Here is a 15,064-nt window from a genome sequence, read left to right on the forward strand (position 1 = left end):
TATGTTCCTTTTCCATGAACCAAAGCCTCTGGAAAAAAGCTCCATTCCTTCCCTCTCTTCCCTCATAGCAAGGCACGATCACTTTTTCTCACACACCTGAGAAGAGCTGGGTACCTATGTCTTAAGTGGTTTCTGCTCACCTTAGCTCTGATCTCTTCATCCAGTTTCTGTGGGGCAGAGGGCTGCTGGAACCATTGTAGTGCTGACAGCCCATCTCCCACCAGGCAGGCAGAGCCTTCCTGTGTTCAATAAACTATGCAATAGCCTTAAGCCATTATGATGTGGTTGCTTCTCTTATTTTGTGGCATTGAGGTCAACACTTACTGTATTCACATATGTGCCTCTGTAGGTCAGTGCAAATCAGCCCAGGAGGAACCTTTGCACTAAAGTTATTGAAAACTGAGGGAAAGCAGCACTTTCACTGGGGGAATGGGAGGAATTGCTCTTTGGAACCTGCTTCCCTCCTGCAGTGGCACATATTTGTGGCTGAAGGGTAGGAGGGAGGGAGGGTCCTCTTCTATCTCAGCAACAACAGCATGATAATTTCGTCTATGTATCTTCTAGGGCAGCTGCTTTTCTGATGGTTTTCTGAGAAAGCTCTTAATTCCTTTTATTGATGTAATAATTGATCTCCTGAGAGTGTAGCATGAGATGCTGCTGAGCATTTCCAGTGGGCTCAGATTAAATAGCATACAATTCCTCCATTTGGTTGTGAAAACACCTCCCTCAAATCATCCTGTGGATAAGATCAGGAGGAGTTAGGCTACCTCTGTCTTACCTGTAGTACTTCAGAGGAAAGGGCAGTATCCTACAGGACACTGTTTAGGGATAGCCTTGGTGGAGAGGTACTTTCTGCTTAATCTGTGCCACTGAGAAACTGTTTATCGTGTCCTGTGATAAACACAAAACTCCTAAGAAATCCTATGCATTGCAAGATGCATGAATCCTGCTCTACATTTTGTTAAATTCTTCAGAATGACATCTTCTAACAATAAGTTCCGCAAGTTCTTTTAGATGCCAGGTGGCAAACATTTCATTGTACCTGCCTCTGTTGAAACTGAATGCCTTTCCATTCCTGCATAAGGCACTTATTTTGCCTTCTTCTCTGTTTGATGTTTTTATCTATTGCAGCCCTATTGCTGCCTCTTGAAACCAAGCAAAGCCAATCATTCTTAATTCTCTTTATGTCACAGTTTCTTTAGTCCTCTGGGTTTTTGCCCCTCTGTTTCTAGTTCCATTTCTGTGATACCTTTCTTGATATCCTGGTCCCACTGAAGTTAGAGGCTAAATGAGTGGATGGCTTTGTTAGTGTCTGGGTTTCAATTCAAAAGCTCAGAGGGAGAGTGCTGTTTCAGGTGAAAGTACATCACAATTTTGTCCTCTATATTTTCCATCCTATTATGTACATTTAAAATTGATATCACCCACCTTTGCAAGTTACTGATGCTACCAGGTATTCAGATTATTCCATATTCTTAGAGGAAGAAATGCCTACATGCTGTGAAAACTATAATTGCTTTTCAAGATGGTTGCAAAAACTTAACAGTAGCTGCTGTTTGCCATCCAGAAAGAGCATCAGGATTCTCAAGGATGAATTAGTCTGGAAGAAGTGAATTTGTCATCCCTAATAAAATGATCAGCTTGCATTAGTTTCCATAAAGATAATGATTTCAACTGAGCTAAGCCATTTCTATGTTTCAGCCCTGAAGTCCTTCATGCACTCTAAAGAGTTACATCCATCACATGCTTGGCATTGGCTTCAGAGATTTTACAAGGATGAAAACTGGTATTTAGTGTTAGCTTTTTGTTAAAGGATAGTAGTTTTGCTGTGGGCACCTTGGTCTGTATTTAATTGAGGGAGAAAATGCTTGAAAATGTACGGTTGGCTTCAGCTCTGTGATGTCTGAGACACGGAAGAATGAATCACCAGGGTGGAAGAATTGCTGGCTTTTTTTTTTTTCCCTTGATAGCCCCAGCATGGTTCAGGCTCAAACCTGAAAATTTATAGCCTCACACCAGCTCTGGATGTGTACAAGCTGTTTGGATTCCCCCATTCACTTGCAGGTCAGACCCCAAGCTGTGCATGCCCTACATGGGCTCATGGAGATGATGGGTGGAGCCATTCAAGGTTTTTAAGCTGGTTTTCTACCCTCTCCCTTGGTTTGTTTACAAAACTTCAGACTTCTTTCCTGACTGGGAAATCCATCACTGTGAGACCTCAGACAATCAGTTCCTAACAGATTTAGAATCACAGAATCATTTTGGCTAGAAAAGAACTTTGAGATCATCAAATCCAACTGTTAACCTAATACTGCCAAGTCCACCAGTGATTTGGAATAAATAAATTCTAAAAATGCTGATGAGGACAAAACCAGTAATACAATTCTTCTGGAAATTTTAAAACCAGAGTCTGAAGGACAAAGATTGATGTGCCAATGAATGGATATGGGTGAGTAGGAGGCTGCTGAGCTCACGATCTGTCAGACTGACCAGAATTGCTTCATTGTCTCTTCTTATTCCCCTCCTGGTTGGTATCCATCTGTTGTCTCTTGTCTTACGATATTAATTTAGGCTTGTAATTGCATCCCATCATCAAAGGGGGAAAAAAGACTTTTAAAATAATGAGTGTTGTAATTTAACCCCATCCATAAAACACTCCACTCCTTCAGCTCTAGTCCTCAGTCACACTCCTGAATTTGCTGCTCTGCCAGACAGATGACACCTTCCTGCATTTCTCACATCTTGTCCACTCTCCTACCACCCTGCTTCCATTCACCCAGCCCATACATCTCATGTCACTGGATCTGTGCTGCCTTGAGGACTCCTGAGAAGACCTGAGGGCCTGTGATGTGACTTTTGATCATGGAGGTCTCCTAAAGCTGTCAGTGTGCTCTTGTAGAAGGGAAGAAGTGTTTACCTGCATTTCTCTCTCTTGACAGCTTCTCCCCATTGAGCCACATGACCTTCCACAGCCCATCTGTCTCATGGGAGCCTCCCAAGTGCCTTGCCTCTGAGGCAAGTTCACCTCTTGAAGGCACTCTCCTTTGTCACTTTTGTTTCCTGCCAGGAAGGAGAGGGAAGTTGGTCTCCATCTAGGCTTCGTAGAATTAACCTGTACCAAATTCAGCAGCTTCCCTGTCAAGGTTGTTCTCTGGGATGGCTTTCACAGTGCTGAGCAAGTCCACAGAGAGCAGTGGACAGATGCCCCTCTGCCAAGCTGTCCTGAGGACTTTGGCTTCCCCTCACGGCACCATCCATGAGTAGAGGACTGGGTGACTTGCTTGTACTGTGGGGGCTTGAGGAGTTACATTAAACACAAAGGCTTCCAGGGCTTGTAGAAAGGCATGAGAAGATGGAGAGGCTGACTCTGGGAGACCTGGTGTGTTGAGAGGCTCCAGGCAGTACCCTAATGCTCGAATCATTTGGCCAACATGTGCCCTGGGGGTTCTAAAAGGATCTGAGAATCACAAGATCCCTTACTTCTCATTGCTTCTAGCTGGGAGGTCTCAGAAGGGGCTCTTCAGTCCAGTCAAGGTTTGTGGTGTTTGTTGGAGTTTGGCCTCAGAAATGCTGCTGGGGTGTTGTGTTGTGGCAGGGCAGACACATTCTCAGGTACAGGTTCCCTGCAGGGCTTATATTCATACCTAACTCTGTCATTGCACTGCACAATACCCTAGACCCTGATTTTATGAAAGTGTGTTTGAGCACTCTGAATTAGACTTTCACACTTTACAGAATTATTGTGACGAGAAAATAGTAATATTCAGGGTATATTTGATCCTGGAAGGGACTAGAGTGGGCACGGAGTTGAGCAGGAAAATTACCACGAGGTGCAAAGAGTATCCCTGAACTCATCCTGATCCTGTAGCATATCTTGCCTTAAGCCCATCCTTCCCAAATGGTTTTTAGTCTCATGCTGGCGATATTGAGCAACTTTCTTGGACTTAGGATCTACAGACCTGTCAGGTCCTAAACCCTGTTTATGTGGCTGTTTGGAATAAAATGAGAGAAGAATTTGAAGGGGTATTTAAAGCAAACACCTAGGCACTGGTATCAACACATGTGAAAAATTTCCAGCTTAACTTAAACCTTGCTTAGAACAATGCAAAGTTAGTGCATCTTGGGGGACAGAAATGTAGAGCTGGCAAGGCAAGATAACCCTAAAATAGCAGGTAAGCACCTTATCAGAGCCTGTGGTTCTGTATGGTTGTCATCAGCATCAGTAGTACATCTTAATTTTGAGTTAGCCTATCATTTGCTGAACCAATTATAACTTAAGAAACCGAGATATGGGAAGGTGGCAGATAAGAATTAAATGAAGGATGCACAATTTTTTTAAAAAAATGCTGGTTCTGAATTTCCTATTGTGTACAAAGTATTTTATCTCATTTGCCTATTCCTTCTCCTACCCACTTGACAGCTACTGAGCTGACAATTCCACTGATTTTTAAGGAAAAGCTAAAGCAAGTGCTGTGGACAATATACACACCCATGTCATTTGCTGATAAATTTCAGGCAGGTGCATGATCTGACACGTACACAGGTGGGCTGGCTGCAGGCATGGGCTGAGCAGGATGTTTCTCAGGAAGGCAAGATGCCCAGAGCAGCAGAATGGCAGGATCTGCCACTGAAAGAGGAGACTGGTACCAGCCACTTGATCAGTAAGCACTGGTGCTCTCTGCCTCCTCTCACTGCAGGCAGAATGGGGCATCCTGGCTGGTGAGTCTGACAGGATCAGGTTTGATGGTATTTGGTCCTTTTGTCTCCCTGGGTGTGGTTTGTTGGACTGTTGCTGCTCTGCCTCAACACAGTGGCAGATCCTGCATGGTCAGTGGCTCAGGTTTGGCTTAGGCTTTCACTGCTGTCACGTAGATCTGATTTCCTTCCAGGGAAGAGAAGTTTTCTGTTTAAAGTACAGTGTTTTCAGGGTCTTGTCACAGCTAATAGGCAAGACCTTTTGTCCTATGTGTCAATATTAAATTTGGCCTGTGCTGCTGGGCATTTTTGAACTAGCTCTGAACCACCCTCCCCCCGTCCCCAATCTTATACTTAGTCAACAGCCATTAACAAGAAAGAACATTTGGTATAAACACATACACACGCAGGGCCATATGGACACATGCTCATTAATTGAAACCAGGCCCATGTACTGAATCTCTTTGTTAGCATCCAAATCCTGGCCAATCTGCTAGTACTTGGGAGATGCAAGACTGGATCACTTCCATTGTCTGTCACTTAAAAGCTGAAAATTATTTTGCTGGTCCCTGGCCCTTGATCCCATACTCTGTGAGGAATAGCACTGATGTTTTCTTTGAAGGCACATGTAGATATATTTGTATTCTGTGCAGTATATTACATGCAAGCTATAGCTGATGCTTACTCCTATGCAGATGGTTAGCTCAAGGCATGCAAATAGCTTAAGTTGTCAGATCCAGCTGAAGTGAACAGAAACACAGTGAACTCCACAGGAGGGAATTTCTTCTTACACTGCACACACTGGAAAACAATCCTTTGATGATAAAAAGATTTAATTTGAGGAACAATTTGAGTACCCAGGAAATGTCACCATTAAACTTGGTGTGAACCTGAATTAATTACTTCGGCATCCCAAATCGTTCACCCTGATCTTTAAATACAAGAGCACATGGTGTTTGAACACAGGACCATGCCTGACTGAGCAGGCACAGCTGGAGCAGCTTTTTGGGAGAGGTCTGAGCTCAGTAGCAATAAGGACTATAGAGTGTGAAGCCTTTACCTTAGTCACTACAGATATTGGAAATTTTGAAGAGAATGACATGGAGGTCTCCAGGCTGGATACAAAGTTATCTTCACATTAAGGGTGTCAAGCACCATCAGGACAGCTCAGAGGCACTGCCTGCCTCTGCCTCAGTTTTCTGTGTGATGTTGTGGAGGGCAGTCAGACTGTTGTGTCTATTAAGGGAGACTGATTCTGTGTGTGTCACTTAACCCACTCATCAAATGAGAAAAGTATCTTACATGGCCACACGTGATCTTAAGGTCTCTCTCCAGTGATCTGTGATCAGAAGATGCTGCCAAGCTTTATGTCATGCACATGTATGTCTCCTGGTTCTGACTTGGATGTCTAAAGTTCTGCCTTGGGTACTAGGGCTCTAGGAGTGTCTCTGGTGAGCAGTGCCCAGAATTCAAACACTCCAAACTCTGGATTTTCTTCTTGAGATATTTGCAGAAGTTTTGGTCTGCATGTCTCTGCTAAAAGAGCCTTTCTTAGGAGGGAGCTGGGAACTACAGTGACCAAGAGTGCAGTGAGCAAGCCAAGTCTGGCAATATCTTTGCCCAGCAAAGGGAAGAGTCCTAAGGCATGAGGACTTGGCAAGGCTGGGCTGGCAGGGGAAGCTTCCTTGCAAGCATTTTAAGTGATACAGTTGAATCCGTGCTCTGCACCGATGTTGCAGACCATAATTTTCACAAGGACCTGCTATTTTAAAACACACTGTATGTATTTGATCTGTCTTCTCTCTAAAAGACCATCAGGAAGATTTGTTAGTGATTTACTGTGCCTGTACTGGGGGGAGGGGGAGCAGATCATTAAGCCTCAAATACAGCCTGCCATCTGGATGGGCTCAATGTGCAAGAAGGCGTAAAGTTGAGATGCAAATGTGCAGCACTTGGTTCTCAGCCAAGACAGAGCTTGTGCTCAATTGTTTAAAAGCAGATCTATGCAGACATGACTTTTTGCAAGGGAGGAAACAGGCTGATGGGAGCCCTTGGGGTCTGCTTTGCAGGAATCACCACTACAGCTGAAACCCATGGGAGCTGTACTTTGAAGTCATGGACATTTCTATATGTGGGATATTGGTGTCTTGGTAATGGCACCCACGATTAATTGATCCTTTTGACATTTATCTTTGTGTTCTTGTGTTTCCCATTCAGAGGGTTCACATGGGTCGGAAATTGCCTTGTGTTTCCCAGATCAGAAATCCTGATCTGAGGTGACTATTTGCTTAAGGAGATGCATGTGTTCTTCCTTCCACCTCTGTGTGCAGGCAAGAAGATGAATAAAGCTTGCCATGTTGTGAACATTACAGTTCACTGTAGAAACCCACTCTCTCTCTCTGCCTTTATCATGGATTCTGAATATGACACTGAGCAAGTCACATCCACCAAACAGCAGTGGCCATGAGCTGTTCCCTTTTTTATGCAGAGGCAGCCAGCCACTGTGGTGGCCAAAATTAATGGTTAGCATTGCATTTTAGCTGTGATCTGCCTATGAATCAATTTCCCTGTCTCTAAAATGTCTGTGATAATGGTCTGGTTTTGTAGGCATGACTGGAAGACAAAAGCCCTTTTGAGTTTTATGGGAACTTCTCAGTGGTGATAATAACAAGCCAAGTTGAAAAGCCCAGGAGGGAATCAGAGTTCTGTGTGCTGTGCAGTGCACTGCTGGTGTGCAGGTAAATATGGCCACAAAGTGAATAAAGAGGATAGCCTCATCTGCAGAGCACTTCTGTGTGCTGGATGAGACACTGAGTCCAGTAGAAAGGAGAAGAATATAGGATCAGTTAATTAAAACTGTACCTCTATTATAATTCTGTTTCTAGAGTCCGGTCCTTCTCCACAGTCCATTTGGTATCAAATAAAGAATGTGTAGGAATGAAATGCTTATTTTTAGATACTCTTGAGGGGCTGAAACTTACATTTGATATCAAAAGCCGTTTCGTGTCCATATTTGAAGTCGGTATCATGCTGTTCTGCAGCAGTTGCTAGTGGAAACTGTTGATGTGTTGATACACTTCTATTATCCATCACTCTGCTCTGCAGTTTGGGATCTGGATGGTGTGCAGGTGGCTTCATTTTAATATCTATTTAAAGTGTAAATGTCTCTCTGCAGTGCCCTCTGGAAAGGCAAGGGCTGTTGGACACTTTCAGTGCTGGTAGGAACTAACTAAGTGCTGGAAAACGTGATGCAAGCTGATTGTCGATGGCTTTAAGGATTAAACCATGAAGTATTTATCATTTCAGTACCTGTGGGAGCTCTGCACAGTTACAGGGAAGAAAGAGGAAGGCAGTCCCCTAGGAAGCAGTGTGGTGGGGGTGACATCGCTTATGTCAGGCAGCCTAGCCCTCGAAGGAATGGGGATCAGATCAGGAGAGGAGTGGTTTTGGTCAAATAATGAACACTTGTATGCATAAGTAGTGCTTACACTGTGACTACTAATCTGCCTGTCTTGAAGGTGGGAATGCAGATAGTAGCCTTGGTTTACATATTTGGAACAGTTAGGTGTAAGGTTTCGGTAGACTCCAAAGGCAAAGGTAGTATAATGTCTCTCTCTCATTGTAGAAATCTGTCTTCCCAGACCTGATGGAGGTGATTTTGCAGTCATGATCTCAACATTTGTAAAACGGGTTACGTGAAACTATGAAATTGGAGATAAATCCATGCATGTGAAGGATGCTGTTAAAAGAGAGCAATTTCAGGAAGTGAAAGAGATGAGAAGTGAGAGGTCAGAGGGTGTGACTTCCCATCCATTGCACCTTCTTACAGGGAGAGCACTCTGATGAAAGATCCATTTTGCTTGGATCCCATTAAGATCAGTGATTCTGGGGAAAAGAGTAAGGTTACAATATAGGGACATGAATTTCTTCTCTTAGCTCCACCTGTCATGATAAATGCATGGCTGTGCAGTGTTTTCCTCCTGAAATGCATGTAGATCTAACTCAACTGTGGCAGAAAAACTTGCCTGATATTTGGAGACGTGTGACACATGAATGATGAGAAGGTTAGGAATGGGCTAACTTTCCTGATTGTGGCTTCTTTAAGCACTAAGTAGTGCTTTTATCTATAGCATATGTGTTGGCCTGAGTGATATTGGTTTTCCCCTGGGCAACAAAAGGACTCCTGCATGAGTCCCAGCTTGCTGCTCTATCAAATTTTGCTCCCACCTCCGCAGTAGGGAGAAGGTAGAAGTTACCTAGGGAAGGATGAAAGGAAAGAGTCATGGTAGAAAGCCTCTGCTTCTCATTAAGGTTTCCCTCAGAAGCAGATAATGCAAAAATCTGTTTGTTTTTTTCCCCATGAGCAGAAAAACAAGATGGGGAGGACAGACCCAGCATGGGAGAAGTTCACTGTAGGTGCTTAGCGTGTGTCACAGCCATAGCCACGTAAATGTGGATGTTCGTAAGGGCCAGTGTCCAGCACTGCAGTGCTCCACTGGTTCTGTTCTGAAGCACACTGGACCTCAGTGTGACTATGCTCGATTCTTCATGACCAGTATCTGCTTGAGAGTTTGTGAATCCTGACTTGAATGCCCCTGGTTGTTAGTGACATTGTGAAAGTAATAAGGAAAGGTCCTATTTGGAGGCCTGTCTCCTTTCACCACTTATCCCTGCTTGTGGTGAAGCGGGAAGGTCCCCAGGACAGCAACTCAGGAGGTGGTAAGGAGTGAGCTAACCACCAGCTTTACCTGTGCTGGCATGAAGAAAGCATGGCTAAAGAGCTGATTCCTCCTCCCACCTAGGAACATGATATCCCCTCCTTGCTCTCTGAACTTTCTGCTGCTGGGGGATGCACAGCAGAAGGCTGTGGAGTAGTTGTATCAGTCCTACCTCTCAGATCTGTGCTTAACCGCCTGCTACATCCACAATATTTCCTTTCCCACTTCGTATCAGAGGTCCCCCACATCAGAGGGGACCGCTTTCCCCAGGGGGGAAGGTCCCCTCCAATTTTCCACTCCTAAAGAGGCAGGCTGGGAGGTGACAGCTGTGGGAGCTGTGTGCTGAGGGTGCAAATGGCTGGAAGTTAAGGCAAGTCTGCTCCCCAGCACCTGAGAAGTTAGGCTGAGGAGGCAGAAGGAGGCACTCCCTAAAGCCATGGCCTTTTCAAGGATCTCTTTCACCTCTGCCAGAGCTTTGAGGACAGGTTCAAACAAATGCTTTATAACATGCAGAATCCTCTGAATTTCAGTGGAAAGATGTTCCGCCTATGTTCAGCTTCATTTACCTCCTGTTGTTTGGACTCTACCATGCTTCCACCCCACAGTACAACAGCAACCAGTACACCCCCCCTTTTCAACAGCAAGAGAGCTGTCATGCCTCTCTATGGATATGCAATTATACAGCAGGGACCACTAGATTTACTGCACTGCAAATGCAAACTTTTCCTTCATTGCAGCAAGGTCATCACAAATCTTCTGGTAGGCACATGGCAAAAAAAAGTAATGACTTCTCTGATCTTTCTCTCCCTCCTGTGGGGTTTCAAGGTCTCTACTGGATGTCTGTGTTCAGGTTTTTTTCATGCTTGGGTGTTTGAAATGAGATATTTAGTTTGATGGACTTTGCTGAGCCTCTGTAGCTTCCAGATTTCACTGGCAACTCATCAGTATTAAAACCACATCCCTGAAAGCTGGCTGCCCTAATACAGATTTAGCTACTGGCTTGCTGCAACCAATCTTTAGGAACCTAGTGCTTGCTCCTTGGGAAACTGAGAAAAACCTCTCTTTTGTTAAGATCAACTGGGAGTGAAAGCAGTTAGCTGGAAAAGCTCCCACTCTGAAGTGGGAACTGTGAAGGTCCTAAAAGACTGTGCTCTTTCCATCTTCGGGCCGTCTCAGCGTCCCCTCCATTCTGTGCTTCCAGACTGCTTTCCCAAGATGGATGCAATTGTTCTGCCTCAGTTTCTCTGGCACTTCATAGCAGAGGGGATGGAATTAACTGCAGGAGTGAGGAACTAACCTATCTATCTCCTTGACTCCAAAACAGCTTTCAGTAACCTAAGGGAATTGAGCCATGGTCATCTGTTCAGGCCTGGTGGCTAGAAAGTTTTTGTTCATTTTCCCTTACAGTTTCTTTTTCCAGTTCCAATTTCCCTGTAGTTTTCTTATTGGTGGTAAATAGTACCACGATGTTACCTCTTATGTGGGACAATATGCACCAGACCTGTCACTTCCATTTTCTTTGTGGCATGCCACAGGCAAGCAAGGAGCCTGCCTGAGGGCTGCCAGGCAAGTCTTAAGTATGCTCCTATTTCTGAATTAAACTATAATAAAGCAGCACTGTCCCTGGCTGGGGACACCCATGCCTCAAATCATAAGGTAGAGTCAGGAGAAGATTTTGCTGGGCTTGCACTGACCTCTAGTGACAATGCAGGGGACCGGGGCACACACGGGTCCCCGGTGCCGGGCAGGTTCCAATGACGTGGCCCCGTTTTCAGCATGAGCCCCTTGTACAGCCTTGGGGAAGCTGTCCTGCTGCCTGGCCAGGATCTGTCCTCTTGGTAGACAACTCCAGCAGGTCTCAGAGTTCCCAAACTGCATACACCTCCACACTGCACTGCCCCCAAGCCACCAGGGCTCTGATAGTCTTCAGGTCTTCTGTAGTGTTTGCTCTTACTGTCCTGCTCTTTCTCCCTCCTGTCCATACATCCATCCCCTGTTTCTTTTGTCTGCCCTTTTCCTGAATGGCAAATGTTGACTCACTTCCAGTCCATGCTCTTGGTTAGTGCCCATGGTTCTTGCTTCTGGGATGATCCTGTGGGCTTCATTCCTGCCTTTTATCTCTGCCTTTCCCTCCCACAAGCCCTTTTCAGAGCTCAGATGCAAAGTACAAGAGTTGTGGTTCCCTTGCCACAAAATTGCTTGCCATAATATATGGTTGGTCATCCTCTATGTGATGCACACGGAGCAACTCCTGCTTCATAATGCCATTTAGAAACAGAACCCCCTAAAAATATATTCAAGGTGTGCTGAGGCTGTATTTTACCTTCCTGAGTTTGTAAACAAAAATGGTGAGAGCTTTGGACCCAATCCTTGGAGATGCTGAGCAGCCTCAGCTTTTAAGGACATCAGAAGGACTTGCAGGCTGTCAGCAGTTCCCAGCAAGCCCAGGAGCATGGGGGGACCTGCCATGGCTTCAGTGTGAGGAGCATGTGGAGGCCTCTTTTCTCGCTCCCCACTCCTCATTCCTGCATCCTGACTCCCCCCTCTCACAAACCGTGACTGCAGTACCACCTTTTCCTTACTTGTCTAATCTGCCTTGGTGTCTTTACTCATGGTTTTTATGCCTGGCTTCTGGGTACTGCTAACAAGACAGTGCTGGATCCATCTGATGTTCCCCTGCCTCTCAGAGCCACACATGCCTCCAAAAGGTTTAGGTACAGCTCAGTCCTTTCAGCTCCATCTTATCATCAGAGAAAGGCCCAAGAAGGGAATGAAGTGGGTTATTCTGGGAGCTGCTTCCAGAGTAAGAAATAATTTATGATGCACCATGAAACTCAGGAAAAAAAAAACGTCACATCTGTCCATGAACCCCAAAAGCCAGGCTTCCACCCATCTGCATATTTCTCTGGAAACCCCCAGCACCCCTTCCTTTAGGAATTTGCCTAAGAGACCAGATTATAAATATCTTGGTTTCTTGTCAGTCTCTGCTGAGGAGCACTCCTCCTGTGCTTGCCTCTGGGAAGTTGCTGGCTGGAGACCCCTCACCCTATGGGTTGACCCCTCTGGTTCCTGGTTAGCCCAGTCCATGTGAGAAGCCTGAGAGGGAGTGGAAAGGAGGAAGGCTGCCAACTACCTCGCTCCACGCTATGTTGAGCAGAAAGGCGATCAAGTTTCCTAAGCAGTGTAACAGATGACAAGGTGTATATTTATACCAGATACCCACATACTTCGTGTGAATTGTGCAACATGAGATTTGTCATCATGCATCAGATCACTGGTGTATCTAATCCAATACCATGGCTCTGACAATGTCAGGAGAGCTGAGCTGCCTGCAGCAATGTACCTCACCAACTGTGCAATGCAGGAACAGAGTGTCTGGTATTAAAATTCTTCCCTGTTTCCTCCAGCAATCAACTGGTATCCTGACTGCTCTTATTATCTGAGCAGCCAGAGCTGCAAATGTAAATAATCACAAGACTAGGCAGCCTTCTAAAGACAACTAGTACAACTGGAGCATACATTTCTGGGCTGGCCCCTAGGCTAGATATATTTCGAGTGGGATAATATTTCATGCTGATTTCATTTTTCTTTCCTCTGTTAAATGATTCTTGGGCTAAGTGTACCCTGGATGCCAGCAGTGGAGATTTACTCCAGTGCTGGAAGTGACCCATAATCTTCTACACCACATCATCTTTTATTCCATCCATCATCTCCCCATTCCTTTGCCCACCTGCTTTTTGGTGTTGATGGTTTGTTTTCCCTTCATCTTCTTTGCTGCAAGGGAATCAAGCCATTCTCCTGCCCTGAGTGTGCTGGCAGGCAGCTGTATTTGGTAGCAGTGCTGCTGCCTTTGTGTTTGCAGTGCTGTCATCTCCCCTTGATCAGCCTGCAGGTCAGTTGCTTTTCTTGGATGGTTGTGGCTTCTGCCATTCACAGAGCAGAACTCTGCCCTGAGATGTCTGCAGAGGCTTTTGCAACACTCCCCTTAACATGTACAGATAATTTCAAACCTCTTAATGTGAGCAGTTATTGGACTGCTTCTCTCCAGTCTGCATAGCCTGAATCTCTGGTCAGGCTCTTGTCACCTTGGCTATCCCTCATTTTTAATTCTTCCTACAACACTCTGCTCTCCTTAGTTTGTAATGAGTACAGAAGAAAACTTTTACCTGTTCCTCCTGAGTATGGCTAATAAAATGGTCTGTGCTGGCCTAACATGGAGCACCTCCCTTTTGAAGAACTTTTCTTTAACTTCATTCCTTAGGGGCTTTCAGAAAAGTTGAGTCTGACAGGGCAGTCCTCTGTATATGGCCTCTGCTATCTCCTGCTGTTATTTTAATCAGTGTTAGCATGTGGACCGTCTATCTGTTCTGGATGATTTACTGTAGTCAAATGCCCTGAATTAGTCAACTTTTTGTCTATGGAGAATCCTGTCCTTCTTGCATTGTGACCTGAAGAAAAAGGATACAGGAAAGGAATAATTTCTTTGCTCTGAAGTGGAGTCTCAGGCATGGGGATTGCTTTGTTTCTCTGCCTTCTTCTGAAGGTTTCCCATCCAGTGCAAAGTCCCTGCTGGGATTTGTCCCTGAAGTAATTTGAGTCAGTTTTGATTTTGACCCTTGTAAGACTGGATTCCTGAAATCACTGTAATGGCTCTCATGGGAGTACCACAACTCTTGTGTCCCAAAGTTTGTGTGGCACTGGGTCAGTGTCCCTTCATGCTGTGTAGAAGATGATCTTTGAGCAAACACCTGTCACACAACTCGACCAATAGTGCCATTTGCTCATATCCTTTTCTGATGCATTCTGTTCTGTAACAGATTCATCTTTCTTGGCACCTGATTTTCTGTTTGGTGTTTTCTGTCCTACTGGTGTCCTGTGTAACCCCCTGCCTTCTAGCCCCTGATGTAACAGGACTCAGAAGATGGTGGTGGGAACTGTCAGATGTGGAGCAAATGCTGTCTCATTCGGGATGGGATATACTGAAGGACTGCATGACAAGTGTTGCCAGATGCCAGAAGACCCAGTGATTTTTCCCAACTGCAGATTAGGACACCAAAACTGCCCAGAATGTCCCTTAACCTTCATAACCTTGCTGAGCTGCCTGTGACAACATTTTGTCGTGAGGCAAAAGTCATTGGAGACTGTTTTTCAAAATCTGAGAGCATTGAATCTGACCTGTCCTGGGCAGCCCAACAAAGCTGAGATTGTTCTGTTATCTTGTAAGGTATCATATTGTTACATGAGATCCATACTCTACTAGAAAAAGTGCCTGGATACCAGTCAAGCAAGCAGCTGTGCTTCTGCAAGGCTCCCTGGCTAAATCCTCCAGTATTCCCACCTCATCCACTAGCTCACATCTTAGCTGCCAGTATTAGCTTGTAGCCAGAGAAGCCTCATCCCCCAGTGCTTGGATAGTCTTTGGTTTCCCTGCACCTCTAGGAGTGCCAGGATGATGAGGACAGCAAGGGTCCTGGGACCTGTGAGACCAAAGCAAGTATCCCCACAGCACACAACATGAACCTTCCCACACCCAGCTATATATGAGGTCCTTCTCTGATGAAACTCCAGCTCCTAAAGATTCATGTTATAGTTCTGCCCTTTATCAGCATGTGTCTTAACTCTCCCTGAGGTGGATTGATTTATAAAGACAA

The 15,064-nt window shown here is 45.2% G+C and overlaps 1 protein-coding gene across 1 annotated transcript in view; it reads left to right on the forward strand.

Annotated features, from left to right (window-relative positions):
- GSG1 (germ cell associated 1) overlaps positions 1–15,064 on the forward strand; it is a 98,411-nt gene that overhangs the window by 27,956 nt on the left and 55,391 nt on the right. The window lies entirely within an intron of this gene.

Source organism: Heliangelus exortis, chromosome 1 (genome assembly GCF_036169615.1).
Source record: "Heliangelus exortis chromosome 1, bHelExo1.hap1, whole genome shotgun sequence".
NCBI classification, from domain to species: Eukaryota; Metazoa; Chordata; class Aves; order Apodiformes; family Trochilidae; genus Heliangelus; species Heliangelus exortis.